Here is a 13,126-nt window from a genome sequence, read left to right as displayed (position 1 = left end):
AAATGAGCTTTTCTTGATTTGGGGGAGCCCTGAGTGGTATGGAGATCCAATTTATGTCATGAACTTTTCCTGGGGAGATAGGAGTAAGTGCCTACTCATCCCCAATAGGGCACCAAGAACAAACCAAAGTAATGAATCCACTCAAGTCCAGTTTGGTGAACCAGTGAGTTTATTGGGCTTACTACAGACACGTAGGTAATCCCAAAACAGCTTCATTAATTAAAGTCTCAGACCACAGCTGCTTTATCACCTCCTGACACCACCTGCAGCTGGGCAGAACATGCACAGCTGGGTGGGAGGTGCAGGAGCCAATGGCTGAAATCTACGCAGAGGATCTTAGGACACTCCCCATCCCTTCTGGGAGAGAATGACTGGCCAGCTCTTGGGACTCTTGAGTAGGCACAGCTGCCGTGCTTGAAAGACAGCATTCAACACCACCCAGCATGCATTCCCACACTCCTCATGCCCTTGAATTTATTTTTTTTAAATATTTATTTATTTATTTATTATGTATACAATATTCTGTCTGTGTGTATGCCTGCAGGCCAGAAGAGGGCACCAGACCTCATTACAGATGGTTGTGAGCCACTATGTGGTTGCCGGGAATTGAACTCAGGACCTTTGGAAGAGCAGGCAATGCTCTTAACCGCTGAGCCATCTCTCCAGCCCCCTGCCCTTGAATTTAATAGTGTTTTTTTTAAATCTCACTTGTGAGAACTGATTCCTACCATCCACATCAAATACCTGGGATAATTTAGTCAGCAAAGGAAAGCTAACCAGCAGGATTAACATCTCGGATTTTACTTTTTTTCCCCCAGGACTGAGTTTCTCAAGAATAGCCTTGGCTGTTCTGGAACTCTCTCTGTAGACCACGCTGGCCTCAAACTTAGCGATCCACCTGCCTCTGCCTTTGAAGTACTAGAATTAAAGGCATGCCCCACCACCGCCCAGTTTTGGATTTTACTCACATTTCTTTTCCCATCCCTTTACTCCCTGATTCGGAAGTGAGAGCAGCAGTGCAATCAGTAAAGTTTCAAAACTTTCCAGATTTACCAAGCTGAGCAAGCCTTTGTGCTGGAAACGCTAGGTTTTAAGACTCAAAGGTCCTCATAGAATGAGGATAGAGACAAGTAGAATTGTCTTTCTGCTTTCAGTAGGACCTACACGTCTTGCTGTGCATTTTTATCTCTCAGTTTGTGGACACAGATCATGAATTGCAAGGGAGTTAGAAAAGGGAAGGCGCCTTTGTTTGTTGTTTTAAGACAGGGCTCCGCTACTAGCCTTAGCTGTCCTGGAACTCTCCACTTAGACCATGGTTGGCCTTGAACTCACAGAGATCCACTTCTCTCTGCTAGGTTTAAGGGTCTGTACTGACTGGAAAGGAAGGCTCTTGGCCAGGTTGAAAGAGCTAGGAAACAGCAGCAGTCATAAGCAGCTGAAAAACAACCATTTCTGTACAATTAGTATCTCCTTGGAAAAGTCTAAAATTGACTGAACAGCCTTTGGCATTCTGGACCTATTGCCCTCAAGTGATTTCACACTTTTAATTGTCATCACCCTTGGTGCTCCTCAGAAGCCCAATACTAATCTGTAAACCAAAGTGCTGTCCTCACCCAGTCAAAACTCCCAATTTCGTCACTGCTAAGTATAATAACCAAGTATGACAGAAAGGTTGGGATGAACTCAATTCATTCGAAAGGACCAATGACTTTCAGAGCTTGCCAGAGGTGTTGGCAATTCATTTGAAAAGCATGCTCTACGATCCAAATGACTATCGCTACTGAAATGACAAGCAGACCATGCATGTGGAAGAGATTATTTGGGGCTGGTATGATGATCTAGCTGGGCATGGTGGCTCACACCTGTTATTTCAGCACTCCAGAAGCAGAGGCAGGAGAATGCCATGTGCTTGAGTAGCTGTACGTACATACTGAGTTAAGCCAGCTTGGGCTACAGAGTGAGAGCGTGTTGTGATATCCCGTTAATATCTTACAATCTACAAAATGAGAACAATGCTGTCTACCTTGTGGAATTGTGATGCTTACCAAGAACGGAAGTTCCTTTTTTATGAGACAGAGTTGGTGTTTATTAAAGGTAATTTAAAATAGATTTTAAGCCTGAGTGTTATGAGAAAAGGGGGTACTGTAGAAGAAAGTAGGGCACACCCTAGAGCATGGGTGTGGACTTCTCTAAGAAAGAAAGGAAAGGGTATAGCAAAAACGGTGGTTTCTCTTCCTTTCCCTGAGCATAAGGAAAGAGAAACTGGTCTTGCCCCTTGGCCTGTAGGTCCTTTGTTGGTATAGAGCTGTTAGAGTTGTTAATTCTGTACACCACAAAGTTTCCCTTGCCTTTAAGAAACCTTCCTGTAGTGTGACTTAAAGGACACCAAAATGGCAGTCTCCTTGCCCCACATACTCCCAGCATTAGTCATTCGCTTTGGGGTGCTTAAATTTAACATTGTTAGCTTTCCCTTTTCTTCCACAGTTTTTGTTCTTCATGTATATATATGCCAGTTGCACTAAAGTAACACTGCTATGTTGCACTGTGACGGAGTCCATTTCTATATTTAATACCATAATTCTTAATAGACTAACAACCTCTGTTTAAAATAAATGTGTTTGTTCCTTTGGAAGTTGAACCACTGCAATAAGTAAAAAAGAATACGGGTGCATAGAAAGAACACCTATTAGGAAAGAGACCACCCCAGCCATAAGCAGCCTTGATGGCATCCCAAAGGGAATGAGATTGACCCTTCTGTTTCAAGAATGTTAGAAGAGTTATAGCATCATATCATAGGCAGCACGATGGGATCTTGAAGAGAGAAAGCACTTCTGATTCCAAAGAGCAAAGGCGCATGTCTTGTTCTTACCAGTTTTCAGAGTGGGGTGGGCAATTAAGTTCCATGCTATATGACCTTGGCTTCATGCTACAAGTCAGGAAATCACTGATAAGGTCTGACTATGACCCAAGTCTGTCTTGGGTCTGAGCAGTAGGGAAAGCTGTCTGTTCTTAGGGTGGACCCAAGCTATACTCAAGCTATCGCCCCACCCCAGACTGAATGAACCAGAGCCTGCCTGTTGACAGAGTCCCAGATGGTGTGTATAAGCACGAATTTTAGCAGCCACAAGGTCAAACCAAGGAAGATCAGAAATTCAAGGCTAGCCTTGAGTGCAGATTTTGCTGGGACTACATTACTGTCAAAGAAATGAAGGAAGGAAAGAGGAAAAAGAAAATGCTGCCCAGCACTTAGAAGGAAGAGGCAGAAGCCATCCTAAGATCCTCTTCGTTTCTCCAAAAGAAAACACCCACAAAAAGGAGTTAGTACATTACAACAGTGACTCTCACTGTGTCTTGGGATGAAGTAGAAATATTTATAAATCTGCCGAGGACCCGCCTTCAGTATTAGCTATTCGTTGTTCTCTCTTTCTCCTAGGAGCTCTGGATAGAATCTACATTTAAAATTTGCCCAGATAGTTCTGTTAAAATGAAGGCTTTTTATTCTTTCATTTATTCAATAAATATTGGATATCATTGTGTAGGAGGCACTGTTTCAAATGCTGATCATACACTAGAGCATAAAACATTAAAAACAAAAACCATAGCATTGCCCCCAGGGATCTTAGATTTTGGTGTAGTAAGACAAATAAATGATTAACAAAATATTTACTATGATAAATGACAATAATTTGTATTAGTTTTCTGTCACTGTGCTAAAATATGTGGCAGGGAATCTATTCATTTATGGAGGGGGAATAGACAGACCTCTCTGGTGAGTGGAAACCATCTTTGATGTTTTTGTGAGCTCTTTCCCACCCTCCTCCAAGAATGGAATGGGCAAACAGCATACAGAACAAATGGGAGCTACTTTGCCGTCACTATGGGATTACAACCATTAAATGAGTGAAACAACTTAAAATTGATTGTCATGTGAGGTGTAAATGGAGCAAATTTGAACTCAGCGATGCTAGGTGAGCACAAGGGATGCTAGGTGAGAGCTGTTGCACCTCAGAGAAGTGTTGAACTCCAAAGCTCTGGAAGGTGCTGGGGTGCCTATGAGAGCAAGTCTGCAGGCTGGCAAACTTCTCCAGCCGCTGATCTCGGAAGTCGTGGGTGGCTGCCACACCTTGAGCCTGGAAACTACTTCAGAATGTTTGTCAGAATCTGATATGTGGAGTTTTGGAGACTGAGACAGGCATGAGGAACCCCCTCTGCCTGCAGGGTGCTCTGAAGCCCTAGAGATGTCAAATTTTTGAGGGGCAGTAGGCGCTGATTACCAATCAGGGAAGAACTGTCAAAAACTACCGGCAGGTCCCGTTATTATGGTGATCATTGTAAGTCCCCAGCTGCTCTTTTTCCAGCCTGGTAGTGCTTGGGCAGGAATCTCTGCCTTGGGGAACATTTTAGGTACAAATTATAGTAACCACCATGGGGAAAAATGAACAGAGGGGACACAAAGAATACTACAGGGGACTGGCTATTTAAGGTGTTCACGGATTGAACCTATGGAACCTAGTAGAAATCTGGCATTTGAGAAAACCCTTGAAATAAATGTGGGGAGTGAAGAGACAAAGGAGAGGACCACTAGAGGAGGATACTATATGGGGCACATATTTTCAAAGACTTCTGCTGTTTATCCGAAATTCAAATAGAAAAGGATACCTTGTTACTTGATCTGTCAGCCATACCTCAGAGACCACAGCATTAATCGTGACAAATGGAAGCGCAGGCAGCTCAGACGGGATGCTAGCAGTGAAGGTGCTTCCTGGTCCCTGATTTGATTAGAAAGAAGGAGAGACAAGAGTCAAGGACAGCTCCAAGGTTTCTGAAGTATTAGAAAGGCTATGGCCAGGCATAGTGGCGCACACCTTTAATCCCAGTACTCAGGAAGAATAGGCAGCTGGATCTTTGAGAGTTCAAAGCCAGTCTTGTTTATATAGTGAGTTCTAAGATAGCTACTTAGAGAGACCCTGTCACCAAAAAAAAAAAAAAGGTGGTGGTTAATCGGGTGTGATAGGACACACCTGTAGTCTCAGCTACTAGCAGAAGTGGCTGCTTGAACCGGGAAGTTCAAGGCTAGCCTGGGCAACAAATAGTGAAAAATTGTCTCAACAAACAAACAAGGCTGGGGCTGCCACTTACTAAAATGGGGAAGACTGTAGGTGGAATGGTTTAGATTTGGGGACGGAAGAGAAAGAGAGGTGTAATTTTGATGTATCCATAGGTATCCCAGAGGAGATATTAAATAAGCAACTGGCTATATACAGTTCAAATTGTTTGATATATAGAATACAAGTTCAGTATATGACCAGGCAAGCACATGGTACGCAGACATCATGCAGACAAAACGCCCATACACATTTAAGAAAAACAACAAAATCTTACATTTTCCCCCAATTTAAACGGATAAGATTCATTTTACATACCATACTACTTTTCTTTGTGGTGATGAGGATTGAACTCTGGGCCTTGTGTGTCCTAGGAAAGCACCCTGTCACTGAGCAACATCCCTGACCCTTTGGTTCTGATCTGAGGTTGACCTTAATTTGAGGTCCTCCTGTTTCAGTTAACAGAGACCCAGGTGAGTTGTGTATGAGTGAATTCCAAGCAGCTGCAATTAGAGGTGTGAGCCACTGGGCTTGGCTGCCATACTTCTGTCCCCTTCCTCCACATAATCCAAGTAGTTTGTAGTTTATAGCTAAAGGAAACCAAGTTCTCAGTTCATAATTGTGATGACTTCTTACCAAAGCACCAACTTTGGTAAACTTGAACTATAGTTCTTAGAACCGTGTCCCGTCGTATGCCAGAAAACTCATTTTGCAAGAGGTTCGAAAAGCAGAAGTGAAACAAGCTCTCCACTGCGCTCTATTTAGTTATTCTGGGAAAGTGACTTGCCTGGAGCACCAAGGTGGACTGCACACGCTGTTGCTGGCCCCTGGGGCTCACCGTGGTGTAGGTGGCACCTGGGCCCACAGTTCATTAGCCACCACTAAAGCCCCTCTAACCAATTGTGCAGCTGCAGACCTGTGACGAAGGCACCACCTTCTCTCTCTGCCGCCCACAGCAGCTGGCAGACTGTACCAGTCACATTTCTCCTTAGCATCCTGGCCTCACGGCAGCTTAAGTACACGTGTTTCTGTGCAAGGAAGAAGGCCAATCTCAAGAGAGACAAATTGGAAGAGAAAAATGCTTCCATTGGGAGATTTTCATATTTCAATGTGCCATTTCAATAAGCAATGCTTTTTGTTGTTTTTCTTTTCCTAAATGAAATCTGTAATTCTCCACTTAGGGGCAATTTCTGGTAATGTTGTAGTAGAGGCCTGTGGTGGTTTGAAAGAGAATGACCCCCCGTAGGCTCCCAGGGAGTGGCACTATCAGGAGCCTTGGCTTTGTTGGATTAGGTGTGGCTTTGTTGGAGAAAGTGAGTCACTGGGGGTGGGGTTTGAGGTGTCAGGTGCTCAAACCAGACCTGTTGGGGGATATTTGGTCACACTGTGAACCTCGAGTTTTCATTTGCATTAAGTTAATAATATAGCCAGGAAGCTATATTAGCAACTAGTTGACAGAAAGTAATCATAGAACATTAAGAGGGCATCTGGGAGAGATAAAGAGACGTAGGAATTGGTAGGGTGGGGTTTGGAGTGGTGCAACTTTTTCTGGTGTGGCAAAGCAGAAGCATGGGTTTTTCAGAGATGGCAGCAAGGAGGGAAGGTTAGCTAATTGCAACCCAGCCTTTCTGAGCTTACAGGTTCTCACCACAACCTTTGAATCTCAAGTCTTATTCATAAACAGAACGGTAGAGATTTAGTGAACGCTACCTTTAGCAGCAGCGACAGGGCCGGTGCCTGCAGGAACAGCATTCTTGCCAGGCTGCGAGACCACTGCTAGAGAAGCAGTCTGGTAACTGCAGAATTGTAATTGGCTGCCTGAGATAGCAGCAGATTAAGGTGCAGCCATTGTGCCAAAGTTAAAACGACACAGACCCAGTATGGCAGCCTCTATCTGTTGCTGCAGATTCAGATGGAGTGCTCTCCGATTCCTCTCCAGCACCATGGTTACCTGCACGATGTCGTGTTTCCTGCCACGACAATAATGAACTATACCTCTAAACTGTTAGCCATGCCCAATGAAATGTTTTCCTTTATAAAAGTTGCCATAGGCATGGTGTCTCCTCACAGCAATAGAAACCCTAACTAAGATAGTACCCTTTAAGATTTTTCTTTCACACACAATCAAAGCTCAGCAGAAAGTGCTTTTTCCCCTGTGGCTGAGTGACTGAGGTCATGAAATTTAGCCGCCACTAATTTTTCACTCTGGAGACAGTCCCCACTCACAGATCACCACCCTCTGAAAGGCATCGGCTTGGCTGGCTACAGCATTTGCGTTAGGAAAGTAGCGCATGTTGGGGTGGGGAGTATAGCTAAGGAAGAGCACATACTTAACCTGATGAGGCCTTGATTCACAGAGCCATAAAAGCCCAACTCTGTCCACAACAATATTTTAAAAAGAACTGTGTTTTTCTGTACAAGCCAGCTCTCCTGAAGGAAAGAAATTGGGCAGCCAGCAAGTTGTATAGGTGCAGAGTCAGAAGCAATATTTTCTCCATGCTTTGGGACCGTGTGGGAGATATGGTTGAGATGAGTATAACGTGAGTCACAGAACTTCCTGTCAAATGCTTCGTGGGAAGAAAGTCGCATTTGCTCCAGCTACAGGCTTACCCTGTCATCTCCACTACACTTGCTTATCAGCAGATGGATGCCTTTGCAGCAGGCTGCTCTTGGATGTGTCGTCCTTCCTGCTTGCTGCTCCAAGGTCACCATCTGCAGGGGCTGTGTGAAAGTGACCTTTAGAAGCTCCCTTCTTCTGGCTCATCTAAGATCTAAGGGCCTGCCCATTGGGGTCTGTTTCTCATCATTAGATATAGCTTTTTACCTTGAGAATAGCCAGGGAACAGGGAAGTGAGACAAGAAATGAGGAACGCACAATCTTATCCTTTGATATGGCAGAATAATAAAATATGTATTAGGGATTGTCATCAGAGAGGCTTCCCCTGGCTGCTGATGGGAGCAGATATAGAGACCCACAGCCAGATATTAGGTGGAGCTTGGGAACCCAGCAGAAGGGGTGGGGGATTGTAGGAGCCAGAGTGGTGGAGGACACCAGAAGAAGAACACAGCCCACAGATCAACTAAGCAAGGTTCATAGGGGCTCATCTATTTCCTCTGCATGTATGCTATGGTTGTGTAGCTTGGAGCTTTTGTGGAACTCCTAATAGTGGGAATAGGTGTATCTCTAACTCTTTTGCCTGCTCTTGGGATTATTTTCCTCCTACTGGGTTGCCTTATCCAGGCTTGATATGAGGGTATGTGCCTAGTCTTACTGTGTCTTGTTAGGCTAGGTTTGGTGGATATCAATCACTGTGAGGCCTGCTTTTTTCTGAAGGGAAACGGAGGAAGAGTAGATCTGGTAGATCTGGGGGAGAGAGAATGTGGTAGCGGGGCGGGGGTGGGAGGAATGGATGGAGGGAAAACTGCAGTTGAGATGTGTTGTATGATAGAAGAATAAATAAAAATAAAATAATAAAAATAGTGATAATATATACATATTATGTACTGGATGGATGTATATGTATATTTTATACTGGGGAAATGGCAGAGACCTAAAGTCTTCTGGGATCTTAATATATGATTTGATTGTCATTTTTATTCACAAGGTGTGGTTGAGGTCATGGAAAATACCAGTGGAACTCACTCTTGTTCCAATGACTGTCCTAGTTAAAGATAAGATTAAAGTTACTTTCATCTTGCTCCACCTCTTTCCTATATCTCTGACTTTGTTGAGTAGCCTAATCTCTGAGCAGAGTCTGAAAGGTGCCCAACACTAACCAGCTAGCCTAGTCAACTGGTGAAATGTCAGGTCAGTGAGCAGCACTCCCTCAAACAGAGGGCCAGAGAAGCAACCACACGCCCCATGAGATTGTCCTCTTAATAAACAAGTTCTCTCACATGGCAACCCATTTGAAACTACATTTTTCTTTCTGCCCCATTTCCCAGATTTCTTGAAAGGTACACACTATTCACCCGGGCCCTCCCTCTTTAGGTAATGTGACTGCCATATCCTCTTAACATCCTGACTTTATGTAAAACCAACTTTGATAAAGTTCATTTTAAAATGTGATCCTGCAGCTGGGCAGATAGCCCAGTGGGTAAGAGTGCTTACTGCACAATCATGAGAACCTGAGTTCAAATCCTTAGCACATACATAAAAAGCTGGGTGTGGCCATGCATGTCTGTAACCCCAGTGCTGGGTGCTAGGCTTCCTTGAGCCTCCTTATTTTCCAGGGAAAGGTGAGTGCCCTATCTACACATTCCAGCACCCTCAAGATGCGGGACAATCAAACATGTTAGGGAGTTGAGTCAAAGCAGGAACTCAGTTTATTACTGTGAGCGTCCACTTATCATGGGTAAGCAACATCCTGTGATGTGAGGGTACCTTCAGCCAATGAGAGGCAGCTACACCCTCCCTCTAGCTGAAGGGGAGTTTACTTAGTTTTTGCTGTCTCATCCTCACTCAAACTTGAGCCAGACTTTTCTCTGTCCTACAGGCCTCGAAGCATAGGCCGTGAACTCGAGCCAGGCTTTTTTCTGTCCTATAGGCCTCGAGGTATAGGCCCTGAGATAATTTTTGTCCAACACTAGGGAGGCAGAGACAGGAGGATTGCTGGGGCCACCAGCCTAGGTCCAGGCTAGTGAGAGATTCTCTCTTAAGGGGACAAGACAGTCAGTGATAGAGCAGGACACCAAACATCCTCCTCCAGTACACCTGTACACATGTGTGCGTATGGCAAATACAAATATAAAGAAATTAAAAATAAAATAAAATACTAAAACTGTGGTGTTTGCTAGGGATATATCTTGGTGGAAGGATGCTAGTTTGATATGTACAAGGCCCTAAATTCATGCCCAGTATCTCTCTCCTCCCTTCCTCTTTCGTTGTCCTTAAAACTGTCACAGGTTTACCACTGCCAAAAACCGAGTGAGCCCATTGATGTTAAATTTTGAGGGAAACATTGCTGGTGCATAGTTCATGTTGATTTCCTGATCAACTAAACTTACTAAATATTCTGTAGTTGGTACTTGTGAACAGGATTTCCATTATACTTGGGGAAATAATCTGATTATTAACAAATCATTTGGCAAATAGTTATGGTCTATGACCTTTAGAAGACAGAGACTAATTCCTGTTCATCTCCAACAGAGCTGACACATAGAAGTTCCTGAAATGAGAAGGTTCACGCCTTTATATTTGCCCTGATTAAACTATGCAATGTCTTTACTGCATTTTCCAGACTTATATAAGCAAAGTAGATGGACAAAGTGTTCAGAGTCTTCATACTCACCATAATGTTCATTTAGAGTCCATGTAGTGCATTGCTGGACCCCCAGCTTCTTTAGTATGGACCAGGCCCTAGTCTCCATCACCAGCACTTCCAGCAGTTGCTGAGGGAAGAGCAGAGAGTGAAGATGTGTAGCTATCAGGGGCTTTGCAGAGTGAACCACTGTCAGGACATCTTGATGAACTGCTCACTTCAAGCCTACCTTTAAATGATCCACTCTGAATTTTGCCAGACACTGCTTCAAATCAACACTTTGCACATTGCTCCTTTGATTGCCAGGACAGTCTCTGTCTTCACTGCAAATTACTGCAGATTCATGTTTCTATTCCCTTGAGAAATCTGTTTGTTTTGACAGAAAAAGCAGAAACAAAGTAGAAATGAGGCACATCTTTTTTTCTCTGTTGTGGAAACAGTGTAGCATCTATGTTCTTTTCCTGGTGTCTCCCATTCCAGAGGAAAGCACCTTGTTATTTTGTTTTGTTTTCTGTAAAGAAACCATACTTACAATCCCCTGTAACTTCAGCTCCAGGGAATCTAATGCTCTATTCTGCCTCCTACGGCACTCGCATATTCATGCATATACACAGGCACACACACACACACACACACACACACACCCTAAAATGAATCTTTAAAAGATAAGGTAGATTTAATAAAGCAAAAATGTCTTCTCCAGCAGAGCATCGTGTCTGACTGTACACCGCCTTGTTCCCCACCATGATGATAATGGGCCAAATGGACTGAACCTCTGAACTGTAGGCAAGCCATCCCAATTTAATGATTTCATTTATAAGAGTTGCCGTGGTCATGGTGTCTATTCACAGCAGTAGAAAACCTAACTAAGCCAGTGAGCAACCTCGCATTGATACTGAGAACTGAACTCAAGTTCGCTGAAGGAACAGGAAGTGCTTTTAACCATGAAACCATCTCTTCAGCACCTCTAATCTTTTTTCACTCTGACCCACTGCATTTGATTAATGTTGTTTTCATGGGCATGGGTAGGGGGTTGTCTGCTTGAGCAAGGACAACTTACCAGTGCCTACACTGTGGAGGAATACGACTCCTTTCTCCCAGCAACCATTAATCACCTCTCAAGGGTGTGTGTGGAGGCTTTTGAGCCATAGCATTGTTTTAATTGGTCTTTCTGATTGCAATCATCCTACTTTGTTTTCTGATGCTGTGGTAAACACCAAGACTAAAAGCGCCTTGGGGTGGGGAGGAAAGGGTTTGATTAATTCTACACTTCCAGGCCACAGTTCACCATTGAGGAAGTCAGGACAGGAATTCAACTCAGGGATTTGAAAACAGAAGCTGTGGCTGAATGTGGTGGCGCACTCCTTTAATCCCAGTGCTCAGGAGGCAGAGGCAGGCAGATCTCTCCTAGTCTGAGGCCAGCCTGTTCTACATAGAGAGTTCCAGGACAGCCAGGTCTACACAGAGAAACCCTGTCTCAAAAAACAAAACATAGCAAAATTAATTAGAATAAAAATCAAATTAAAAAAGAGCTGATTTGAAGCAACTAACTGCATAAAGTTGTCACAGAGGCACACTCAGTGCTCAAGAGGGGGAGACCTGGAGGACCAGAAGTTGAAGGTCTTCCTTACTACATAGCACTTTGAGACCAACCCAGGCTAGGAAGCTGGTGAGATGGTGCAGCTGGAAAAGGCACTTACTGCTTCATTTCCTGCTGGAATGAGAAAATTGACTTCTGCAAGATCCCCCGCCTCGTACACAAATAAATTGATAAATTTTTTTTTAATTTGGAAAAAAAATCTACTGACTTTAAAATGTTCTGTCCTCCTATCACATTGCAGCCCAATCTAACGTTAAGCAAGACGGCTCTGCCTTTGAACTATATTAAGAAGCTTCCAACTTGCTGCTCCCACCGTCCTGCTAAGGTCCAGTCAATCTGATGTCACAGCTGTCCATCTGGACACATAATCCAAGATGGTACGCTCTGGTGTGCTGTGGTGGTTTGAGTGAGAATGGCCTCCCATGGGTTCATATGTTTGAATAGGTCCTCCGTTGTTAGAACTCTTTGTGAAAGATTAGGCAGGGTGACTTTGCGGGAGGAAGTGCGTCCCTGGGGCCAGGCTTTGAAGTGTACCAATCTCTGCTTCATGGTAGTGTCTCAAGAGGCGAGCTATCAACTCCTGTTCCAGCACCATTCCTTCTGCCTGCTACTCATGCTCCCTGCAGTGGCAGGTGTGTACTCTAACCCTCGGAAACAGTAAGCCACAGTTAAACCTTTTCTTTCCAAAGTTGCCTTGGTCATGGTGTGCTATCATGGTAATAGACAAGTAACTAAGACATCTATCTACTCTCGGCCCAACGGCCAGAGGGAGGCTTTGGGTAAGATCTGTCATTTCCTTCAGATGCTTTCATCTCACTCAGAAATAAGGAAATCAATGAACGTGGCAGGTACAGTGACTGATCAGTGCCACCCACCACTGCTCATTTCTATTGGTTCATAGATAGTAACACAAGATCAAAGAGAATGGGAGACCATGAGGAGGAGATCTATTATAACCATAACATCAATTATATGTTCACGTTCTCCCAGGTTTTGAAATAGAGTTCTGGTCTTAGAAGTAAATAATTGATACATAACATACAGGACTTTCTACTGGGCAGTGGTGGTGCATGCCTTTAATCCCAGCACTCAGGAGACAGAGGTAGGTGGTTCTCTGTGAGTTTGAGGCCAGCCTGGTCTACAGAGCTAGTTCCAGGATA

The sequence above is a fragment of the Microtus pennsylvanicus genome, chromosome X (genome assembly GCF_037038515.1).
Source record: "Microtus pennsylvanicus isolate mMicPen1 chromosome X, mMicPen1.hap1, whole genome shotgun sequence".
Classification (NCBI taxonomy): Eukaryota; Metazoa; Chordata; class Mammalia; order Rodentia; family Cricetidae; genus Microtus; species Microtus pennsylvanicus.
This window is presented reverse-complemented; position numbering follows the sequence as displayed.